Genomic DNA, 25,498 nt, shown 5'->3' on the forward strand with positions numbered 1-25,498 from the left:
AAGGTTTTAGAGACACACGGCAAAAGGAACCAAAACCAAGTGTCCATTTCTTTGTCCTCACAGCAAAGAAGACCGACAACATCCCAAGCTGCATTAGGAAAAGCATCTCCAGCAGCTTGAAGGAGGTGATTCTTCCTTGCTGCTCAGCAATGGTAAGGCTGAATAAGGAAAGCTTTGTCCAGTGAACAGCTCCCCAGTAAAAGAGAGACATGGACATACTGGAAAGAGTCCAATTAAAGGATACAAAGGTAGCTATGGAACTGAAGCAACTGATATACAAGGAGAGGCTGGAAGGGCTGGAGCTGTTCAACCTGGTGAAGAGAAGGCTTAGTGGGTGTCTTATCAATTCGTACAAGTACCTGAAAGAAGCATATACAGAAGGCAGTTTCTTTTCAGCAGAATCCAGTGGCATAATGAGAAGAAATGGATAAAAACTGAAATACAAGAAACTCTACATGAACATATGAAAAACTTTTCTATCATGAGGGTGAGCAAGCATTGGAATAGGATTCTCAGAGAGATTGCACAATCTCTATCTTTGATGATATTCCAACCCTGACTGGACACAGTCCTGATCAGCCTGCTCTAGGTGACCCTGCTCTGAGCAGGGTATGGGACTAGTGTGATCTCCAGAGGTCCCTTGCAGCCTCAGCTATTCTGTGTTTCTGTGGTTTCCATGTGCAACGCGATATATGCTACTGGTTTCACCTGGTCTGCACTGTCTGCCAACAGCCTGCTTGAGGAGATACACAGTTTTGAACCCATTCCCTGAAAAAAACTTTCATGATTACCTAACTGTACACATAAGGCTTTAGACTCAGACTGTATGGCAGGCTACAATTTTAGAGACTAGGACTATGAGAAGGGACCATTTTAGACTGTACTTGTCTTAAACAGCTTCTGTCAACATCTGGGAGAGTGAGAAAGGAGTCATTCTCTTGATCGTGTGGAGCATTGAATGAAAACATCACTTGTGTGGTAGCTAGGCAATATTGGTATAGATGTTTGCAATTTCCAGTAATAAAAGCCAAGTGTTACTCTTAACATTTGCAGTATGTTCACATCTCACAGCTCTCTTTGAGTTGCATCTGTCACAGAAATTGCACACACAAAAGTTACACACATAGTATAATTTTTATGAATGAAGGCTAACAGATCTACTCATGTCCTTGATCATATGTAGTTTGCAGTAATTTTCCCAAAAGAATGAAAAAGGAAAAGGATCGGCCAAGAACTTAATGAATTCTGCCTCTTCTACTCTGTATCTTTTTCTTGCATGAGATTAAGAGGGACTCTCTCTTGCTTTGTGCTTATGTGAAATTTAATACTGGCATTACCACCACCCAACCAGTAACGAACTGATTAATAATAAAGTTGATGTCAAAACTAAATAGGATCATCTGACAATTTGTTTAGCAAACAGGTGCAAAGGAGCAAGTCCAGTGTCCAGTGGAAAGCAACTGTGAACGTATGTGTAATCCAATGAACTTGACCTTACCAACAAATCCATTAGCTTTGCCATAAATGCAATCAGGATTGTATTACCAGATCTAATACATGGAGAACTAAAAAAGCACTGTGCAACAGACTAGCATGAAAAAACATGTCTTGCCATAGTCTGTTCTTGGTTTCTAGTGCAATTTTTCCTATTAACAAAGTGGTAACATTAATATTACAGTACTTAGCTGCACACCACTGTGGTTAGGGCATCTCATCCCAGTCTGTAACAAGCTCAGGGCCCAGAGGTGTGCCACAAAAGATCAGAATGTGCCATCTGGTCTTGAAAAATGGGAAACAAAAAGCTTAAACATATGCAGGGACCTCCATGTCTTCCTGGGACCACATAGCAAGAACACAAAGAAACTCAAACATACATGGAGAGGAATGTCTCCCTTCCTCCCTTTGCATGTGCTTCAGTCAGGATGTTTGTGCAAGAAGAAAGTCAATTGAACAATAAAACCCATATGTCAAATGTTGAAGGGAAGTCTGGAGCTGAACATGCCAAAAAAAAAGAAAGAAAAAAAAAAAAAGAGAGAGAGAGAGAGAGAGAGAGAGAGAGACTGAGACCAGTTCATCCTTACAATCAGATTACTCACTCAAATATGCACATCACAACATCCTTTCTTGGGGAAAAAACTGACATTAGTAACCATGTGGTGTTTGGTACTTTGAACTTTTCAACCAAGAATTGCAAAGCACTTCACATACATTGAAAAAGCCTAAAAATATCTCTTTGTTAGGTGGAGCAGGGAGGGCTCTAAAGGGATAGTTCTGTTTATTTTGAGCATGAAAAACACAATTCCATTACAACACAAAACAGAAAGTTCTAATCCACGTGAAAATGGTGCTTTTAATGAATTTTAATGGAATTAGACTCCAAGGCTAGTGGACAAGTGGACTTGAATGTTGCTAGGAGGAGAGTTCTAAGACTCAGTTTTTGAGGAATAAGCTGAATCCAGGGCCAGACAGATCTTTATCTGAAGATGGAGCTACTCCATGGCCAACTTCAGACCTTCACAAAGATGTAAGTGTGAAGAACTGGACAGAAAAGTTCATGAGAGTCAAAAGATCTGCCATGAATTCTTGATGGCTTCCTGCTGTTAACTATGGCCGGAAATGCTGCAAGAGCAACTTTTCTCAACACTTTCTTTGTTTGGGATTACATTTATTCACTCCTCAAATAATGGAGCAGGAAGGAAAGTGTTGTGGTCTGAGTCTGGCAAGCCATAATTTGAAACCAGGTCTAGACACTGGGAGTACTGAGTACATCTGAGTACTTGATTTTTTTCATCAAATTTTCATCAGATTCATCAGTTTTAACTGGACAAATTTTGGCCTCTCATCTGTCTGTGTGGGAAAAATTCTTGCTAACATGGTTTCTTTTAGCACGTAGCCCAAAAGTAATTAAGCTCATAATTAAGCTTCCAACAAAGTTCTGGCAATGACAGTGCCTGGCAAAATAGTCAGCAATCCTAACTGGAATTGGGTCGTTAGGCTTTTCCAGAGAACAGCACTGAGCATCTCTCAAAGTTCACAACAAGCCCTGCTCATCCTGCCCCCCCTCCCCCCCCCCCTCCCAGCATCCTCTGGCTCCTTTTCATCTTTCTTGGCTGTAGGCAGCTCAAAGAGATGTTAATATCCTGGAAGTGTTCCTGACACCAAGTTTCTCTATTAAAACCAACTCCAGGCAGCAATCAGGTTTGCCACATGCCAGTTGTCCTCATCACTCTCAGGCAGTTTCAGCATTTCAAAGACTGGGGCTGGTTTCATTTCATGTCTTGTACTCCTGCTGCTACGGTCCCCAAGTTCAGGAAGGGCTGTAAACAATGAAGGAGTGGGGGCTGCATCTTTATTTATCTCATCTGGTAGTAAGTGCCTTGAAAAATGTATCAAGCCAAATAAGGAGGGGAAGAGGCTGGTGAGATAGACATGTGGTGCCTTTCAGATTCTGCAGCTTCCCTGATGCATTTCTTTTCCTTTTGTATTTCTATAGAAAGCTTAAGCAAGTGAGTATGGCACTGGATGAGGAGTAAGCAGCAAGTCCTGTTACACTCCCTGCCATGGCACTGACCACCAGAGGCTTCTGTCTTCCTTTGTACTCTTTGCCTGTATTTTTATACTCTCTTTAAAATGGTATAATCTGTTGGTTTTTTTTTTGTTGTTGTTGTTTTTTGTTTGTTTGTTTGTTTGTTTGTTTGTTTTCTGCCAGAAGAAGCAGTCCTGAAAAAAAGAGTTTGCATGGTGATCCCGGTGTGGGATCTTACCCCAGCTCAATTTAACACAGCAAAATAATGAATATATGTTACCCAGAGATCTCAGGAGGACGGTGCTACCAGAGCATCTCTCAATTGTGTCATGCTAGTCCAAACTCTTTGGGACAGGAACTGTGTCACACTGTGTATACAGCCCCCTAACATGATGTAGCACTGATCTCAGTGGGATCCTTGTATCCTGTACAGCATCACCTGTCCTTCAATGGCAAGGTGCACCTTGCTAATAATGCACACCAATACTAGAGGTAAAACAAGGAACACTAGACCCGAAATAAACATTGACATGGCCTGTTGGTAATGAGGAGTAGCAAGGAAAAATGTGGTTCTACTGCAAGAGGACTTGTGACCCTAGCTATTAATAGCAGCCCCGATGAACACTTTGCCGGTCATGAGTGGACAACACTGGGGAGACAAAAGTGTTCCCAGCTGATGACTGGCATGGGACCTCTTCATGGGGGAGTCTTGAGGCAAACAGTTCAGAGACACTGCTGGAAATGTCTTCTAGTCCAGTATGAACCCATAGGCTGCATTTTATCACAGTAAAGAAACACTGCTTGCCTCAAAATGTGCCCTGCTGCTAATATAATTCCTGTTCTTTCAGTCATATATCCTCCTATCATTTGGTGTTTTTTTTTTTTTGGGGGGGGGGGGGTAAGTTCCCTTGGCTGGCACAGCCTGGAGTTATTTCTTTGACTGTGCTTAAGCTGTTCTGCCTTACAACTGAGAACTTGCTGCCACACTGGGAGATAATTTGGTGACCTGTGTAACATAAGCTGTTAGTATCAGGTGGTGTCCCGCATAATTGGTCCTCTCCAGCCCATTTGCCATCACCCTTAAGATGGAGATAAGTGCTAGACCATGGAGGCACTCTTATGTTTTTCTGTTCCTCTCCATCCTCATGAGTTTTTACAGATAAGGTAGATGTCACAGGAAAGCATGTGCTGGAAAACTCATTGTCAAAGCTGCCTGGGCCAGATTTGTCCTGGCAAAGAAGAGAAGTTGTTTTGTGAATATTTTCACAGTCCTGGAGTAGCAAAGGACATCTCACTACCACATCTCCTGAGCCTGAACATGCCTCTTCCTCTGGGTGTACAGGCAGGAAACAGTAGCCTACACGTAGGAGAAATTTGGGGTGAAGGTTTGTCTCTCCTGCATTGACTGTGTGACTGCTCTCAGCAGGACTACTTCCACTCCAAATGTGTTATTGCAATGAATAAACGGGAGATGGGTGTGGTTGCAGGGGCTGTATGGACAATAAAAGGAAATGCCTCTGCTCTGCATATGCTCTGCAGAGGGAGGGTGTCTGTGTGTCCAGGAAAAGGGGATGTTGTGCGAGACAGAGTATGGAGGGGAGGTGTCTGCATGAAAACCAGAGGAGAAGGAAGTATTTGAGAGAGAGTGGGTGGGTGGGTGGTGGCCAGGGAGTGGGAACGGGACGAAAGAGTCTGTGTATGGCTGTGAAGGAAAGAGTCTGCTTGAAAGGAACTGGGAGCAGAGGGTTTGTGTGAGAGGACTGCAGAGGAGAGATGAGAGGCAGAATGTCTGTGGGTGGCATAGAGATGGATGCAGTGCCTGCACCATGCTGCCAAACAGGACACCCTGTCACGGATGCTCTGACTGCCCCTTGCAATCCCATGGGCTTATTTTGCCCCATTAACACAGTATCATCCAATGTCTTCTTCTGAAGTTGGAAAATTCTTACAGGCTGAGGATGCCAGGGTTCAGCAAGAGCTGTCCATCCCTGCAAATGAATAAGTGTTGCATCTTTTCAAAACTTCCTTGAGGGAACAGGGAGATTTTAGAGTCACTGTAGTGCTGGTGGATTAAGGATCATTAGGGGACAGCCCATCCAGAAATGCTTCTCCTGAATTTTGAGTCAATCTTTTTTGAACTATCTTCTTCTTACCAAAGGCACTCTTTCATACAACTTTGTCATTTTGCAGTTCAAGACTTTGTTTTGTCTGGTTAAAAAAAAAAAAAAAAGCTTAGGGTTAGCATCCTGTGGTGCTGACTTCTGATGTTGATGTTTAAGATTGGACACACCTCTAAGCCAGGGTCCAGAATCAGAGTTGGCATGTGCCAAGGAGATTGCTAAATAAAATTAATTCATTTGAAGCTGATAGAGAGAGTGAAAATCAAGCATGCTGATGAATATTCTGCAGAGAGTAAAAATATATAAACAGTGAGGTAGAAGAAGGCTGTATTCAAAATTCCAGAGGATCATGGTAATCTGATATTTACATTGATGTCATGTGTTTGGAGTCCTTCTGAAAAATCAGACCAGAGCAACACACATTTTATTTCAGGACCTGCAGGTGATATCCATGCCTAGCTATTATGATTCCAGTTTGCAAAAGGTTTCAGTTTGTTCCTTTGGTGGATTCTAATTGCTCTGGATCAAATTCAAATAGGACGGAAAATATTAAAAAAAAGAAAAAAGAAAAAAAAGAAAAAAAATAAAAAAGGAGTCTTCAAAGGTCCTGAATGTTATGGCGAGCTGGTGATCTCATGGCAGCAATGACCTCAGAGGTGTGTTTGGCTTGGTTCAGATTCACAGAAGTGGCTCTTGCCAAAGGTATTTTAACTGGGCCAAAAACATCTGTAAACACACCCATCCAAAAACACATGCTACATACAGTCACAAACACACATCATGTATCTTGCAAAACTTACATATGTTCCTGACAAAAGACGTGGGGTCTGCAGTCATACTCAACCTGTTGCTGCTATTTATCACGCAGCTCAGGTGCCCCAACACACAGCTTAAATGTCAAGAGTTCAGAGCACACAAGCTCATCAGCTTGTAACTCATGCTGTGTGGTACAGCTGTCTCCTGTGCAGTCCCAGATGGGGGACTATTCCCTATTTCTGTTTGTCTTATTTTGGCAGAAAAACAGTTCTAGGATAAGCAATCTGAACTTCACTGTGCTCCTCACAGTTAATCCATTTTCAAAAAGAAGGAAGGTGTTCCCAGTGGTCCATTGGGAACAAGTCATTCCTTTCATGCTAATTCCCTTCATTCAACCCACTTACTCCCCTTTTCCCACAGGATAAGTGGTCCAGGTTCAACAGATTCCAGATGTACTGCAAATGCCAAGGATGCTGCTTAAAGCTCTTTAGAATAGTTTTCACCATTTCTGTTTCATATCAGGAGAAATTCTGTGCTAGCCATATAGAATAAAACTGGTTTTGCACGCTTTTTATGACAAAAAGCTTAAGAATGAGACTTCCTAAATAATACATGCATTTCATCACCAAAGCTTCACTTACATAAACTAGAAAACCTATATAAATAGTTCCATCAACTGCACTGCAGTTGACCCTGGCTTGTACTAAGTGAAAAAAGTAAGAAAAAACTCATAATCTGAATTCTGTTTTGTCTTACTCTGGATTTGTACATGTTTAACTCCAGTTAAATTCCCAGTTATTCCGAATCCACATTTCTCTTGCCTAGAGCAGAACTTTGCTCTGAATAGGTCACAGAATACCAGCCCAGGCCCTGCAGCATTTAATAAGGCATGCAACGTGCACATTTCTGAATTGTACCAGAATATTTGTTACCATTTAATAATTCCAGACTACAAATTAATCCAGGTTTATAGATCCACTGCATGAACAGATTAATCAGAGAGGAAACCAACAGAAGGCACACTAAACTTAAAGGCTCAAAGCTATGCAGTGAGAACCCCTGTAGGCACGTCTTTGTCCTGATCCTGTTCCCAGCTACTCGTCTCATTTATGATCCCACTGCATGAGCAGTGGCCTTGCCAGTTCACCTGCTCCCACCTATCTTCATACAGCATAGGAAAGGCAGAGGTACACAATGAAAGCTGCATGTCTGTGCTAGAAACAGATGATTTCTGTTAGTTGAGCAGACATCAAACCAAACCATGAAATGAAAGCCATAGTCCTCTTCAGAGAAAAATGTGGTCTAACAGCCAGTCTTAGTATTTAATATTTGCACTATTAACTCCATTCACTGTTTTGTCCCTGTTGTACCAAATGTGGCAGACATGGGGAATGGTAGCAGCTATTTGCATATTTCTGAAGTCACATTTATATACATCTAAGTATGAACATGAACCCAAATTCTTGCTTTGTGCATCCCCAAATTGTGAGGAATGCAGATATCCAGATCTGTATTCCCCATCTGACTTCTGTGTTCATGTGTTTGTAGCTCAGCAAGTTTGAAATGGCCCCACGCTTAGAAGCAAACAATCCTACAGAAGCCCAAACTGTCATCTAGAGCCAACAGCAGAAGTAGAAAAAATGGTGAGGCTCAGAAAATGCAATACTCAAGAGAAGCTACATCTCTGGATAAACACTAGGAGGTAATACTGTAGATTCAGTGTGAAATACTGGCAAAACACCACAGAACCATAAAATAATTTAGGTTGTCAAGGGACCACTAGTCTGTTCTGCCTCTCAAACTAGATCCAGCTAGTTCAGATTGCTGAGGACTTCCTTCAGTCAAGCTTGGAATATCTCCAAGGATCAAGACTCTAGAACCTCTCTGGGTAACCTTGTCTATGTTTGACTTACCCTCACAATGAAAAAAAATGTTGAATTGAAATTTACTGTTTTGCAACTTATATCTGCCTGGCATCTGACCACTGTGCATCTCAGAGAACACTGACTTTCTTCTCTATACCCTCTCCTTAGATATCGTAATATTTAGGCAGTCCCACCCTCCAAGTTAGAAAATATGGAACTGAAATCACAGCAATGTGAAAGCAGAAAAGAAAGGAGCTGGAAGGAAGGTAATCAGAGCCACAGAATGATCCAATCCTAGAAGGTGACAAAGAGTGAAAGGAAAAGAATGGAAATCCTAGGCTTTTTTTTCTGAACATTGTGCTCCTCACAACCATGAATGGTGGTTGCTGAAAACTGCAATAATGATTGAAAAAAAAAAAAAAAAAAAAAAAAAAAAGCACAGGTTGATCCCACAGGGGGAGCCCTCAAAGCCATGCCTGCTTGACATTCTTGGTGCTCAACACATGCAGTAAATCATTTTCACAAGCTGCTGTGCATTCCTCTCCAAACACACACAGGATGCACCGATTGCCTTTTCCTTTCCAAAGGCTAAATCATGTATGCAGGGCCAAGGCTGAAGTTGGCAAGAGGAACAGCCCTGTCTGCGTGGGCAGAGTGCTACCATGGCAAAAGCTCCTACTCTCAAAAGCACATATTTTCCCATAAATGGCCAGTCACTAAGACACACCATGAACTGATAGGGGCGTGGGGAGGAGCCTTTATGTCCATTTATGATGAGGGAGCAGCTCTGTGACATGCTTGGATTGTAGGTGGCTTCATAGCCACTGAAATGCACACAGAGAGAGTTTGGGGTGCTGCAGCCAGCACACAGGGCTTGAGACTATCTGCCAAGTGTTCCTCCGAGGGATGTGGAGAAATCAAACCACAGCCATCTCTGATACCAGCACTGTTCTCCCTGTGGGTCACTCCTGCTCACTGAGTTAATGTGTGTCGAGGCAGAACAGATACCAAGCCTCACCACCTCCTTTGGGAGCAGGAAGGTGGCAACCATGGGCAGCACCATGCTTCTCCATCCAGCTGGGGAGTACAGAGGAAGCAGGGCAGCTGGGCCCCAGGGTCTGTGGGTCTCCGGAGGTTTCAAGAGCAGTAGGTGCTTGGCTGGGTCCGAGTGGCACCATGCCCAGCGAGGAGCCGTGCTTGTCCCGCCACCCCAGCCAGCCAGGGAGAGCAGCCAGGCCCTGCTCAGGGCCATCACAGCCACTTAGTGCCTTGCAGGCCCTGGCAGCATGCTTAGCCAGTGGGTACAGGAGGTGGCTAAGCACCAGAGGCAGGCAGCATCACACTTACCATGCTGTGAGATCAGCATGGGGAGCTACCAGGAAGTAATTCACATGCAGTCAATTTAGAGACCTTGTTTAGCGCATGTAGGTTCTGCAACAGTGCCCTGAGTGTGGGGACTGAGGAGTGCACTGCATTGACTGCAGCACCACCTGGGTACTGACAGTGTGGGACCACATCCCCTGACGTAAATGAACCACATTTAAGTAGATACAATGTACCAGTACACTCTAACAACCATAGCAATTATTTTAGAAAAAAAAAAAAAAAAAAAAAAAAAGATAGCTTTAACTGTTTCCACTATTTTTCAAAATCTCTGGTGCACAGTGAGTGTTGAAAAGCCTCCCTTAAGTTTCTAATATTCAGCATATTTTGTCTCAAAGTGGCACGTATTTCAGTGTGTTATTATGGCAGATATCAGACTCACCAAGACAAGGCTGCAAAACAATGCTCACTGTCATCCAACGTTTGCTTAGGATGCTTCCATTGAATATTTGACCTCATATTTCCCATGTTTGGTCTCTCTCAATAGAGGTCATTTTGTTTTGAAACTGGGAACAAAATCCCAGTAGGTATTTTCAAGTTCAAGGAAAGTGAAAAGAAACAAACCCAAACCCCCCAGTGTGCAATCTTCTCTGTAAAAATACTGAAGCTGTACTTTTTTCAGACAGCCTCCAGCAAGGAGAGATGAAAGGCAGTTCTCAGGATCAGGTCTGGAAACAGTATTTAATCCAAGGCTACTACATCTTTCATGCACATTACATTACTTTGTTACATTGAGGTGCTGAAGGAAAGGTTGGACCTGGTGCTCAGGGACATGGTTTAGTGGGTGACATTGATAGTAGGGTGATGTCTGGACCAGATGAAGGTCTTTTCCAACATTAATGATTCTGTGATTCTATGATTCTAAGAGAAGGATGGAATCTGAAGTTAAATCATTACCAGTGCTTGAAAATTCCCTCTGAGTGTGTCTGTTAGAGTTTCGTAATGCACCTTAATAAAGCTTACTGTCCTCAGTCTTGTGGACCAAGTCACTATGGATTCAGGGCTCCTGGAGGGACAGTTTGCATGAAGAAGACTTCAGCACCAGCTGCCCAAATAGAATCCTCAGCATACCTGTCCCCAGGTCAGAAATCAAAGAAAGTCACTGGTCTCCCTGCATGTAGGGAACTCCTGCATTTCATTTCCATTCAACAAGAAACAGAAGAGCGGGAGGAGAGAGACTGCTGGAGATGTGCTTGTCTGAGTGGGGAATCAAGCCCTGGATTTTTATCTTTTATTCTACCTCAGATAAAACAGTTACAACATAAACAGACGTACCCCTGTCCTTTCAAACCAGCTTTGTGTTAAGCTTTTTACAGCCAGGCAATAACAAGAGCAAGCATGAAGAAAGAGCCCTCCTTGTGCCATCACTGTTAAAGACAAAATGTTCTGCAGTTCTTTCACTCTCCAGTCTCTTTGCACATCAGTGAAAGACTTTAGAAGATACAGCTTTCCTAATCTGGTGGCATTCTTGTCTGAATTTGCAGGACTGCAAATATGAAATAGAGGCAAGGCAAAGCCTAATTAATCACATTACAAAAAATCACAGCCCAAAGCTCACTCAGTTTACTCATGTGATTAATGTTTCATTGAAACAGAGAAAAAAGGAGCAACTGATGAGTTGTCCCACTGGTCATCAATATTTGAATGAGTATTTCCAGCTACTCTTATGCTTAACCACACTGGAAGTGGCTAGTTCAACATGCATGGAAATGCACAGGACAAGATTACAAAAGTAACAACACCATGGCCAAATAGCAGGCGCAAGGTATTTTCTAATCCTTTTTTCCTGTTTAATTGTGTGGCAAGGTACACTGAGTGTTTATATTGCAAATAGGAGCACAACTCAAAGTAAGAGATGGTTTTTAAAGATCTTCATGATGTCTGATTGTGTTCATGCTAGGAAGGAGCATGGGGGTGGTACCTGTGGGAGAACTTTAAATGTATTGTAGTCACGTTTTTCTCCTAGTCTGAATTATCCCTTGATTCTTTTTTCCACTCACCTTCTTGTTTGGAAAAAGATAAAAAATACCTTTCATAAAGCAGAAAATCAGTCCTTTTCCTCTTGGCTTTTGCAGGACCCCTACAGACACATATACATACATACACACGTCTAATATTTTAAAGTACATCTAGTATCCACTCTCCCTCTGGCCCCACCTCAAAGAAAGAGGCCTCCGAAGCATCAGCCCCAGAGTATGATCTCTTCTGTACACTCACATAGGGATGTAGCTATATTTGCACTCTTCCATAGTTCCACATACACTCCCAGGCATATTCCCTTACAGCATCCCCTCCCTTTTTATTGGCCATGGTTCTGTGTGAGATCACAGGCTGAGTGTAAGAAAGGGCAATGACTGGAAACTGCAAACCTTAAATGGTGTTTAATAAGACTGTGGCAAGAAGGGCTGTTATAAAACAGACTTTTTGCCCTGAGGAAGGAAAGAAAAAGTAGTATCTGCCCTTAGGAAACATCTTAATTCAGTAGCCTTTATGGTCTTCAGACATGCCAAATCATTGCACAGACATCCTAATGGTATTTTCAGCTCCAAATGAAGCTACAGCAGAAAAATGAACCAGGCGAACAGGATGCCAGCAAGTCCTGCTAAAGGAAACATGATGTAAATCGGGGAGAGGAATACACAATGAATATAGAATGCATTTTTTCTATAGCAGGGGACAGCTAAACCTTTGGCTTGAGAACAAGATCCAGCCTAAGCAGCCATGTTAAATAACATTGTGTAGGAAGGAGGTGATGAGTCTTCATGTATCAAAGGTTATCATCAAAATTCAGGGCACAGGAACACAGACCTTTGTAAAGATCTAATCCATGTCCTGGTTAACCCAATTTCCTACTCCCAGTCACAGCCTGTGACTTAATTCTTCAAGGGAAGGAGGAATTTCCCTGTGTTTCAGCTCACAGACAGTGCAGCACTAGACACAAATAAGTTTCTTAGGTGATCCCTGCATTTACTCTGTAAGCATCAAATACAGACTGATGGACGTCAGTTCATTACAAATACAGGTAGCAATGTTAGCAGTATGGCAAATAGCAGTATGCAATAATGAGTCAAGTAGTATTTCTTCAGCACCGTAGTAAGGAAAGCAAATCCAGGAGCACAGTAAATTTATTTGTTGATCACATGTGTTGGCAAACTCTTTCAAATGGCTTCTCAGATAACAATTAAAAAATAAATAAAATAAAATCCAATCTGTTGAGAAATTTACTTTTAGCCAGCACCAGCCTGCTTCTGGTTGAGTTGCTCATGCCATACAGACACTTCATCACCTCTGCTCATGCAGCAGGGTCAAGAAGTTTGGAGAAAAAAGAAGTTTTCAGCCATGTCCCATAAACTAGAGAAGTATTCCAGGGCTTTCCCCTGCCTTCACAGGAGAATGAGGAATGGACTACACTCTGTTTTGAACCAACTCCATAACCAGCAAAGGAAAGAACTGTATTGTAGTGGAATTGCCTGACTGGTCCTTTATTTTGTAATGTAGATGGGGCCAGTTGTGCGGAATTAGGTCAGACTGAGATGCCTCTGATGTGATAATCTATAGTTTGCATCTTTCCAAAGCACAACAATTTGGAACAACAGTTGCTAGGCAATTTCTCTTGAATGTCCTTTTGAAAAAGAATTCCCAACAGTTGCTGTTTGCTTTTTTTTGGTGTGGTTTTTGGTTGTTTGGTTGTGTTGTGGATTGCTGGTGGCTTTTTTATTTGTTTGTGGGTTTTTGGGGGGGCAGGGAGCAGTGAATAATTCTAAAAACTTATTCTGAGTTCATTTTGATCTTTTTGCAAATGGGCTTCTCTGTTGGAAAAGGCTGTTTCAGTGGTGCACTGACATTCGGTGCCCCTTTGAAAGACATCAGGGACCTAAAGATCATTGATGCTCTCAGATTTCAAAAGCTGAATTCCTCCTCAGAATATCCAGGCTTGCAGCCAATTCGGTTGTCTTGGAGCAGTTTAATCTTTAAAAATGCTTGATGTGTATTCACATTAAAAAATAAAATACAAATACAAATACAAATAAATACAAATACAAATACAAATAAAGGAAGAAATAGATTGCAGAATGATTCAGAAAGACAGGCATATGATGGAGTGGAACAACAAAGTCACAAGCAAAGACAACCCAAGAAGAAATGACCTTCCTTCCTAAATGCCATACCATCAGTTCTGCCTCTTGGAGAGAGTGCCTCAGCATTTGTATCCCAGTATGATATTTCCTTTCTCCATATCTGATCCTCTACACAGCTGCTGTGATATCATAAAACAAACCAGTCTGAGAAAACAGCAGGCTATATCTGAACCCACTCTTATGAAGATGTACCACTCTCCAGAAAACGATTGTTCTTGCATGTTTCTAGAGGAGGATTCTAAGGGGAAGGAAGAAGATCCTCTAAGTTTCCTTGAAAATTTAGGAGAAATGTTCTCTTGACAAACTTTGCTGATCTATAAGACACACATATCCTGAAATCCTATGCCCATGCAATGGAAGTAAAATAAAACATAGCTGAACTCTCTAAAGTTACCGCCATAAGTATAACAAGCTTAGAGGCTCTAGAGCACCTATATTTAATATAAAGAGTGTTGTTCAACTCAGAAGTCAAAGGAACTTCCACCTACAAGGAAAAAAAAATTATGCTTTCTCTATTAGGAAAAAGGTACTAGCACTTTGGAAAGAAATGCTCAATAAATTTTTATCTGGAGATCTCCTTCGGAAAAGGCTGTACTATTTTCATTATAGTATTGTTGCTATAACAAGATAATGGGTAGAATTGTTACAGGATTGCAGATCCACTTTTATCAGGTACATAAAAATATGAATGGAAAGCACTAGAAAGCACTAGAATTGTTTGAAATCTTAAATTTGTCTGGCCCATTTGTACTTTTGGGCCTACAGGAAATGCCTCCAAAGGTATTTCCCATGAGAACGCAAGCCGATAGGGAGGGATTACATGTGTTGTTTTTTTTTTTGTAATACTCCGTGAACATATGCTGGCTGCCTTGTTTTTCTTTTTTTCCAAAAGTCTCTCTCAAGTATCCTATGCTGAAAAATATTTGTAAGAGTTGTTTAGAGACAAAGCAGAGATGTCGTTACGGAAAAAGATCAACTTTTCAAATCTCGTATTCGCAGAGCAAACATAAAGATCAGATCACAGTATATCTGGCAGCAAATAAAGCATTCCTCATATTTCTTTATAGTTTTTAAAAATCACTTGATTTTCCAAGACAGTTTGTGTGACTGAGATGTGGTGCATTTTTTTTAAGAGTTCAGTTTATTTAACACTGTAAGTATGTGTTTGCATGACTGAACTTTTAATGTGGAAGAGATCAAAATCTTAGCATAGATTAGAGTACATTCTCCCTCTGTAATGTATTCTTTTCAGTACATCTCCAGAGAGGATTTTATAGAACAGATATTTCCCCAGAGTGACAGAACTGTGAAAGCATCTGCCCTCGGTACATGTTTACCTTGAAATAGTCTCTGAAGCGGCTTCTTTCTCAACACAAATAGAGTTCCCCTCAGAGACAAAATTTTCCTGCAGAGCAAATTAGAAAGCTTTCTAAATAGAATTTCCTATTAAAAAAAAAAAAAAAGAGGGGCAGCGGGGTTAAACTTGGTCCCTATTGCTTTTCACGTCTTCTCAATGATAAACGGTCCCAGATACTTCAGCGTGTGAGACATCCACATGGGCAGATCCCACTTTAAGCAGCACCAGTAATGAAGGATGGCAAGGAATTTGGGCATTTACATACCTCTCAACTCTGTTTATGATGGCAAAACATTCCCATGACAGAATCTTTAAAATCTTGGAGTAACGACTTAGTAGAATACCTACTGGCTTTAGCTTAACTTTCAGCAGGACTTAAGTCCCTGCTTAACAGTCTCTTTCAAAAAATTCCAGCCTTATACATTATGGTAACACTAACAAATACCATAATGATAAAACCTATTATCACAATTGTCATTAACTTGCTTCCTTGCAGAAAGATAAAGGAAGAGGTCAAACAAATATAGGAAGGAAGGTAAGTAAGCCTTTCTCATAATGAGATAGCAGCTCTCCACCTAGAGCCAAGCATGAAAAGGGAATGATACAGGAGAAGCACGTGTATTCAGTCTGCATTGTGGTAGCACAGTAAGCTCGCTTTGCAAGGTCACCAGTCTTCTACCTTCTATAATGCACAAAGAGCTGTTTAAAATATAAATAAATTAATACAGTTTAAAAAAAAAATCATACACAGTAAATAAATGACAAAATGTTCCAAGTAGATATTTAATAAGAGAGCTACAAAGGGGAACAATACAGGCTTTGCCAGCACACAGAAGAAAGATGAAAGATCTAGAAGAAATGTTGATAAATGATGGCTCCCCACAAATATTCACCTAGTAATAATTAGAAAGGAAAAAGCAAGAGGATAACCTAGAAATCTTTCCAAGACAGGAATCTGCATTGCTAAATGTCTTTCCTCTTTTACCACAACTCCCTTTGAGACCCATTGTATTTCTCATCCATCAGCCCTACCACAGTGTTGTGAACATTACACGTATGGTTGCTTCAAGTAGCAGGGAGGATCACTGCATAGCAAGTTCTCCATGAAAGACATAGAAGAGTAGAAAATTGGATGACTGCCAACATACGTTATTTCTGATCCCATGAAATGTGCTGCAGTCATGACTTTTGTCACTACAGGGGAAGCTGTAGGAATTTTATACGCTTTCCACAGTAGTTTCTGCCCAGCAATCATGGTGGAATTACAGAATTAATGTATGGAATTTCTACCTGCTCAGGAGCCCAAGGACACTGTGATTTGTGTCTGTTTCTGTAAGCCATCAGAATTGCCAGCAAAGAGACATGCCCCTCATGGAAACATTATCATCATAGATCCTTGGTCTTCCTGACCAGATACCAGGCACCAGATGCCTTCCTTGAAAGTAGGAACCCACTCACAAGGCCCCTGCATCTGACTGACCCACAGAAAACTGGCCTGGTCTGTACTCATAGGCTCTGGAAACACAAAGTTTTCAGATAGACAGCTGTGAAGCTGAGCTGAGCTGTCCAAGCCAAAGTCTTCCCTTAATGGGCTTTTGCCCAAGTTCCATCAGATTTGCCAGAACAAACATGTTTCCCCAAATGTGAACTATTCATCTGTTTCCACTGGGGAGAAAAAAAAAAAAAGGGAAGGGAAGGGAAGGGAAGGGAAGGGAAGGGAAGGGAAGGGAAGGGAAGGGAAGGGAAGGGAAGGGAAGGGAAGGGAAGGGAAGGGAAGGGAAGGGAAGGGAAGGGAAGGGAAGGGAAGGGAAGGGAAGGGAAGGGAAGGGAAGGGAAGGGAAGGGAAGGGAAGGGAAGGGAAGGGAAGGGAAGGGAAGGGAAGGGAAAGTTCCGCTGGAAAATTTCTGACCATTTTGTATTGCAATAGATTGTAGACAGAAGTAGGACTGGTAGGTTGTGGTTGCAGTCTCTCACCCAAACAGCCAGAATCTAACTGGAGAAAAGATGCAAAGTGGAAAGCCTGAAAAGAAAGAGGTGAGAAAGCTGGAAGGAGGAAGAGGGGGGGGGTCAGGAGAAGATCATGCGATACAGAGGAAATGGCTACAACTTGATGGTTGCAAATACACTGATGTGTACCATTGAGCTGTAACCAAAATTTTCCTCCCGAAGGAATGAATGGACCGCTATGTTGGGCCAGATTTTGGGGGACTGTCTATGGAAATATGTAAGGAATGATACAGCAAAGTGGGAAGCCGACTGGTGTTAGAAGCTGGAAAATCAGGTGAGCAAGGCTATTCCGGTAGATCTGGGCATGAAAGTGAAGGAAGAAATTGGCAATACCTTGTAAAGTTATGCTGAGGTGCCTGGACTTGTAGGGACAACCGCTTTCCAGAGCAAGAACATGACCATCTCTGGCCCCATCAGTTCTTGGTTCTGCTGCTCAGTATGCCCGCAAAAGCTATCTGTTAGCATGAATTTCTGTGTAGCTTTTTCACCATATTTAGCCCCTGACTCCACCCTTGGGCAATACCCACAGTGAAAAGTGAGTTTCTGCACCACTGGGGATAGCAAAAACATCTCCTAGCCTGCATTCTATGCCAGGTTCTCTTTGCGTTGCTTTGTAGTTTTCCAGCCTGCAACAACTTGTGCTTAAACCCTGCCCAGAAACACTTTCAACAGGCAGATCCTGCCCTTTTCCTCCAGCACGACTCCTTTTTTTCTCTTTTTTTCTCCTCAGTGCTTTGAGCAAACAAAGGACCCTCAGGTGAACAAGCAGATGGGTGGATTCATCCCAGCAGGATGAGTCTGGCACATGCCAACCCACCACGCTCTTCGCGCTGGGTGAATTTTCCCACTCGTCGCGTTTCTCTGGAGGGAGCGCAGGCTGGGAGTGCCGGCAGACCTCGCTGCGGCTGCTCGCCCGCGGAGGACCGGGTCGTTCCCCCGGGCACCCACAGCCGGGCGGGCGAGCGGGCGAGGACGGGGCTCATCCCACGGGCTTTCCCACCTCCGCCAAGCCCCAGCCCCGCGTCCCCCCACCGCCCGTGCCCGAGAGGAGCAGGGCGCCGCCCGGCCCCTCCGTCCCTCCCTCCGCCGCCCGGCCCGCCCCGGCCGCCGCGCCCGGCCAATGCCGGCGCCGGGCGGAGCTGCCCCGCTCGCAGCGGCCCCGCGGCTCCGCGGAGCTCCGCTCGCCGCCGCCGCCGCCGCCACCGAGCGCGCAGCTCCCGCCGCCGCCGCCGCCGTGCACCATGCGGCGCGTCGCGCCCCGGCCGCGGGCATGACTCGGCCGCAGCGCCCCGAGCTGCGCCGCGGGCTCCGCGCGGAGCCAGGCAAGTACCGCGGCGCCAGCGCTGCCGGGCTGGCCGCCCTCCGCCGAGCCGGCAACCCCCGCCGGCCTCCCGCTGGGGCGGGGGTCTCCGCCCGTCCCCCGGAGGTGGCGGCGTCCCTCGAGTAGGTGGCGCTGGGCGCCTCGGAGGGTCCGCCGAGCCGGGCGCGGAGGCGCTGGGGCAGGGGGAGCCGCCGGCAGCCGGAGGGGAGGCCGAGGGGCTGGCGTGCTCAGCCCGGCTGCGGAAGGGAAGGGAGGCAGGGGGAGGCGGGAGAGCTCGGGTGCGGGTGCGCACGTGGAGCCGGGGATCCGTCTGTCGTGGGACGGGTCAGGAAGGAAACAGCCGGAAAATTCCCGCAGCACGCAGCTTTGAGAGCGGTTTTGCTTGGGGCGTGTTCGCAGTAGGCTTCTCCAGAGTGGTGGCAGAATCACAGCGCTTTTGCCTCTCCGTGCTTTTGCAGGAGACCCGTCGAATGAGTTTTACGTTTGTGTCAGGTCATCGTGGCAGGCAAAACAGCCCATGTGTTACTGCCTCGTGTTTTGAGACCCGTGTCTCCTGTGGTGTGAAGAGCATGTGGCGGTGGCTCCAGCAAAGCAGAAAGCGTGCTGGTGGGGAAAAGATGCTCAGCCTGTACTGAGTGGCAGTTGCCTCTAGTGATTCTTTTAAAAGCAGTAAAGCAAACAATAGAGTATCGAACTAGCTTGGAGTTAGGCTGAAATAATGGAAAATAAGGGAAAACCGTAAACATTACTCAAAATGCCAGTTTGAAATTCTGAGAACAAATCATCCAGAACAAACAGTAGCTGAGTGGAACAATTTTCTTTGGAGGCTGTTTCCACTGGAATAAATAGCAAGTTCAGTTAAACAAACAAACAAAAAAAAAAGGTCTGCAGTTAGCTGTAATACTAATAGTGCTTGCCAAGGGCTGGAGAGTGCCCAGAACCAAGAGAGACTTGGAAAGATCCATACAATCCAGTGAAGTATTATTGCACCTTTTACTGCCTGTTCTGGGGGTGCTTGTAGCTTTTACCTACAAAGCCCTAACTGGAGCAGTTGAGACTGATGTCTGGTTTTCCCTTTCCTTCCTGTCTTCTATTTTCAGAACATCCCTTAGCATTTCTTTTCCTAATGGGACCCTCTGCTGATGCCTTCTGTGTAATCCAAAGCATTGCTGTGATCTATTTTACCTGCGGATACAGAAAGCAAGGGCCTCGAACAGTCTGTTCTTTGCCTCAGCACCACAGCTGGCTGTTAGCTCACGCAGCTAGAGCAGTTGGACTGTGGGTGCCCACTTCTGCAGGAGCACGCAGCTCCTCCATGAGTTGTGCTCCCTGGGATGCATAGGACACCACAGGGCACAGCACCCCAACCTTCCCAGTGCTTTCTTCAACAACCTGATCATCAGTTTGTTCAGCATGGCTTTAAGCTAATTAAGCCACTGTTACTCGATGGGCTTTATATTAATGGCAGTGTTCTGTCACAGGACAGCTGCCCCATTGTCTTGCTGACACCTGACACAGCTCATGCCCAGCTTCAGGGAAGTTCTGGGGTGCGTTTCACAGGTCCCTGGGCTGGTGTTCTCCAGGACACACACTTAAAGAGAAGCATTTCATTTGTGAATATGAGAGAAAGTTGTCAGGAGGTCATTGTGATATGCACAGATGTTTTAACACCTCTCCTCCCAGCAAGGTTTGCAACTAAACAACTTTCTCCAAGATCTCACCGCCTATACAAACAGTTGGGTTGATTGGGAAATCTATTTATTTATCGCCCTCTAGTGATGTTTTAAAAATTAACATAGATTATTTTCAAGAGGAAAACATATTAAATTTTATTGGTTAAAACAAACTTACATTTGCTGAGAGTCTACTGCTTTAGGGAATCCGTATCAAACACGACACCACATGCTGGGTCAGTGTACAACCTCGTTATCGACAGGCATCTCATGGAGGCAATATTCCACCAATAGCATTGGACACAGTTGCTTTTTCTTGATTTGTCTTTAAGTGTTGCTGCATTCTAGATTTTGGCTGAACCCACACACAAATCACTTAATGGGACTAGGCTTGGTCAGCACGGATTGTCAGAAGGGACAATTTATGCTTCCTGGTGCTTCTGCTGTGTTCATTATACTTCAGCTGGCCCAGAAATGGGAAGCCTGTGGCCTTGTCCTTGAAGATAAGGCTCCAGGACCTAGAACTGTTCTAGACTGTAATGAGGGGATGTGAGTCAGACATTTGTAGTCAGGCTGGTTTTGCTTCATAGGAGTGTGAGATGCTGAGCAGTGTGAGGAGATATGGATTCTCTTAGCAGCTTTAAGATCTAGTATGCATTTGTTCCTTATGACTAGCCATGAGGGAACCTAGATTGCCTCATGCTTGTAATATGGGAGACTGATTTTATTATTTTTTTTAAAGGGGAGGGCATTTTCCTTGGTAGTTTGTACATCAGTACACCAGCGCTGTGAGACCGGCTTCTCAATATGAAAACTGTATCTTACTGTCAGATGTGAGAAGTGAAGCTGCTGGGCAAATTTGATGCTCTGATGATCCTTCTCCTGGATCCTTTCCCAGTCCCTTGTGGACAGTATCACATCAGTATGTTGTACTCTAACATCCTGCCTACCACAGGTTCACCACCCCTTTGCTCTTTCACCCTCTTTCTCATGCCAGAACCCTCATAAACACCCCAGACTCCTGTATTTGTGGTGTTCAACTTCTTCCAATAGTACTCACTACTCCATGCTTGCTGGTGTGACCATCACAGCAAGTAGCACCCCAGTAGCACACATCTCTGTAAATTCCTACAGCGACACTCAGTCACTCGTACTGTTATTGCATCAGCATCCCGCTTACAGCTGTGTAGTGTCACACATCTGACTGTACCCATCTCAAACAAACACCCTCAGCAGCCTCCAGAGCACCAGCAGCACATCACCCATTCGGCAGCACTGCTCAGGAGACAGCCTGTATCCTCTGGCTGGAAGCTGATATGCAGAGATCATCTAGAGGAGTTACTACAGTATGGTACACAAGTGATCTGCATGGTCTCTTTCTCAGATAAAACATGGAAATCCAGCCTTGCCAGCTCCCCGCCTCTCCATGTCGCTCTGGTAAGGGACCTGGCATCTCCTTAGGATACTCACTTTGATTTACCTCTGAAAGCATCTTCACTACGATTACTTATGCCTTGAACAGCATATAGAAAGTCTGCTTAACAGCACCTTCTCCATTTCAGCCAAAGACCAGGCAGTGATAAAAACAAAAACAAACAAACAAACAAACAAAAAAAAAACACACTTTTGTTCATCTTCTTCTTTGCATTTTCTCATGAGGGGTGTTAGAACTGTGGGAAAAAGGACTGGAAGAGGGATGGGTGTGCATGGGCATGGGGTCAATCCCTCTGTTCTTGTCCACACTGTTCTACCCCTTCTCACATTTCTCTGAGATCAAATGGCGGGACAGATAATGACATGAAAGTTTCCAAAACCTGGCACTCATAGTTAGCCTCTCTGAAAACAGTTAGGGTGGAGTCCAGCTTGTGGCATGTAAGAGAGAAACTGAAGCAAAACAGGATGTTTTTGTGATTTAAAACTTACTTTTCATAATTCCTATTGAAAGGCATGGTTTGATTTGGTTTTGAAGTTGGCTGCAGTGCCTATTGGGAAAGCTCGAAAGAGCTTTGTGCATGTATGTTTGTGTGCGCATCTGTCTGTGCACACGTGTTTGCATAGGGAAAGCAAATAAAGAGGCTACACATGGCAATTTTTTCCATGAAAAATTAATAAAGCTGATAGGGACTAACAGCTAAGTGGTAGAAAAGATAAGCACTATCTTTATAGCTCTACTGTAAATTCTGCTGGATAATTGTTTTCTGCTCTGGATTCCTCAAAATCAGAAACATTCTGTCAGATTATAAAGTATTTTTCAAAGACCCACAAAAGCGCTCATGACTGGAGGTATGAGTTCACACATAAACCTGTGTTAAACCCAGGTGATGGGGAATGAAGTATAAGAGTCAGGTTAGGAAGCTTTTGGGGTCTTGTGTGCCTGCTAATGTGCCCTATGTTTGTCCTAGTTTAAGATGATAGAGTTTTCATGCTAGTTCCTGTAAAGATTAAGGCAAAAATGAAAAAGAAGTACTGGGGAAAAACAAAGGTGAGGAAAAATATATGAATCAGAAGAATAATCTTTAAATAGAATGTTTCTCAGAGTTTTCCGCTGCCGACTTCTTTAGGCTGCACCAGAAATACAGGCGTAGAGAGTGCTATGTCAGAAAAGCACCACGGCCGCTTGCACTCCCTAATGCCAGTGCAGGCTGGGTGCAACCTCTGCGTCCCCATGGCTACTTTATGCCTGCCTGTGCTACAGAGCAAAAATGCATCCCCAACCCAAGCCTGTGCCCATGCATGGGATATGCAGAGTCATTAATGTATGTAGCCTTTGTCTGATTCATTGGTTGGGCTGTGCCCACTCTTATAAATCATAGCCCCTGTAAAGCACTGGCATTGTATCATGGACTTGAGTGGAACAAGGTGTTTTCTGCCTTAGTCATTTCTTCTCCTTGGCTCATCTATGACTTTCTGCAGTAGCCTGCAGCAGTTGCTCCTATGGGATAATTATTACCGCCTCGTGCAAGGATCTTAATGGGAATAATTTCATTCCACTGCTTATCTTTTTCCATCTCTTCTGCCATCCAAAAACTGGAACATGTTCTTTAACACCACACAACTTTACTTGCATTGGTTTGTAGCAAGAGTTTTTTTTTAACTGTAAGAATGTACATATTTCCTTGTGTGCCTCACTTGGCCAACCATCCTGACTTCCAGGTTATTTGATCTCTTAGCTATTTGTCCTCTGTAATTAGCTTCTCTCCTTCCCTTTCTCAATCCACTAGCATTTCTTTCAGGCTGTGTTTTCAGGCCCCTCCTTCACACCTTCTTTTTTACATGGACCTTAGCCTGCCTTTCCATTCCTGATCTTTGCCTAGCTGCTCAGTGATGTCTCTCTTGGCCTCTTTCAGTGTTACACCCCTAACATCTTCCTGCAGCTACTACTACAAAAAAAAAAAAGGCAAAAATGTGCAATTGTTTGAGCCAAAGTCTGCTTATATTTGCCCAGCTCGTGTAACTTTAGACTTGCAACTCCACTTAAATTCATGATATTTGGATCCTCATTTTCATCAACTGCAAATTTCTGAGGGATTAAATCCTGCAATTCAGCACAAACCTAAAATGAGTTTTGAGGAGGGGTTCAACAGGGGATATTACTAGCAAGTGTGTTAGCCGTCCTGTTTCTGACAGGCAGATGAGCAAACAACAGAAAGCAGAAATTGCCTTTCATGGTGCATGTGCTAGAAAAGGTGTTGTTATTGGCCCATTTTTCAGCCACCAAGCTCTAAGAATGCCATTTAACAACTCCAAGTCTGTATAGCGCTAACAGGATACTTATAAGTCATAAAGGGATTAATGTTCAGCTCTAATGAAATCCAGATGCACAGAGCTGCCTCTTTTCAAGTTATTTTCCAAGGCTAAGCTGCCAATAAAATGATCTAATCATTGTAAATGCATGCGAAACACCGGGCTTAAACTCACAGGCACCAAAGTCTGCTGGCAGTTACCTGTTGGAGAGGACTGAGTTACCCACTGATGCTTTGCTTGCAACAAGATTGATTATTCATTAGGTGGGAACTTGGGACCTTTCCTGGGGACCACCATTCATGCACATATTTTCATTCAGGCTGAGGGAAGGTGGCTTGGAAGTAAGTCTGCTTCTACCCGTAAGAGAAAGCTAAGGCAAATATAAAGCTGATGTGTGTCTAGTCAGTCTCTGTCAGTGATCCCTCGGAGGTCAACTAAGAACTTGTCAGCTCACAATGAATGTGCGTCCTCTGGGGTGGCAGGCAGAGGGAGAGGTGTGTTCAAGTGGAGATGTGCTGCCTGCTCAGTGGGCCTTAAGCGCTGCTGTCTCGTAACTTTTTGTAGTTAACATTTTCACTTCCTCATGCAATTTGTATCTTCTTGTATCACATGCTGAAAACAGGTACTGTGCATTTCAGATGCTGGTAGATAATCTGGTCCCTAGTGGAGGCTGGGCCTGCATACTCAAGCTTAGAAGCTCTGCTTTGGAAAGACTGAAGTAATTCTGTAATTGGGCAGATCCAGCTGTCCAGCTTTGAATTTTTAATTTTTAATATGGCAGGAGGAGGAGTTTTGAACCAGCAGAAGGAAAGAAAAAGGGGCTATTTTAAAGACACAAAGGAATATTTTACATTCTTCTGTTCTTCAGGTTTGGCTGCTCTGCAAGCTTTTCATTTTTCCAAATCTCAATTCAGTGAATCATTTATTTGCATTAAAAAAAAATAAAAAAAAAAAAACAGAGAGAGAAAAAGAGAGAGCCTGGTTCTTAATTTACTTTGGCCTCAATGATGAATTTTTATGCTCTGAAATCCAGTAAGCTCCCTCCCAATATTATATATATAAATCTAACTCTAAAATAGAAACTTCTGCTCCGAAGTACCCACCTACATTAAATAGTTTAACAGGCTTTTTAGAAGCGTGCACCCACTGATTTCCCACATGAGTCCTGTAATTAGTCACCTGATGCTAGAGATCAAATGCACATGTAGAGCTATGCAGAGGTTTTCTTTAGAGCTATAGAGACAAGAAGGTGTTCTTGCTGAGAGGTTCCTGGGGTAGCTTTTGGCATTGATTCAAAGGAAGGAAATAGATAAGAAAAGAGTCTCTTTACTACTATGAGAGATTTTAAAGTTGTATCAAAACATGTGAGTGAAGTCACTTGCAGTGGGTTTTCACCTTGGGCATGAGCACTGCAGGAAAACCCCAACAGGTGACGATGTCTAATCTGTTGTTAGTAAATATTTCAAATTTACTTGGCCCTGGACATCAGAATTACTGCCAAACCTTCAGAACCTCCAAGAATAGCTTAAAATATTTTGCAAAACAAGGTTTTACTTTTCCCACTACTTTTGGCCTCCTGAAATGGTACTAGCAGGGCGAAGTGCTTC

The 25,498-nt window shown here is 43.6% G+C and overlaps 1 protein-coding gene across 1 annotated transcript in view; it reads left to right on the top strand.

Moving 5' to 3' along the window:
• Nucleotides 1-18,316: 18,316 nt before the first annotated feature.
• The window catches only part of LOC119717941 (uncharacterized), a 38,612-nt gene continuing 31,430 nt past the window's right edge, over nucleotides 18,317-25,498 (top strand). The window contains exon 1 of the mRNA XM_038184637.2: nucleotides 18,317-18,475. The gene's annotated coding sequence lies outside the window, so the exon portion shown is untranslated. The remainder of the gene's footprint in view (nucleotides 18,476-25,498) is intronic.

This window comes from Anas platyrhynchos, chromosome 10, assembly GCF_047663525.1.
Source record: "Anas platyrhynchos isolate ZD024472 breed Pekin duck chromosome 10, IASCAAS_PekinDuck_T2T, whole genome shotgun sequence".
NCBI classification, from domain to species: domain Eukaryota; kingdom Metazoa; phylum Chordata; class Aves; order Anseriformes; family Anatidae; genus Anas; species Anas platyrhynchos.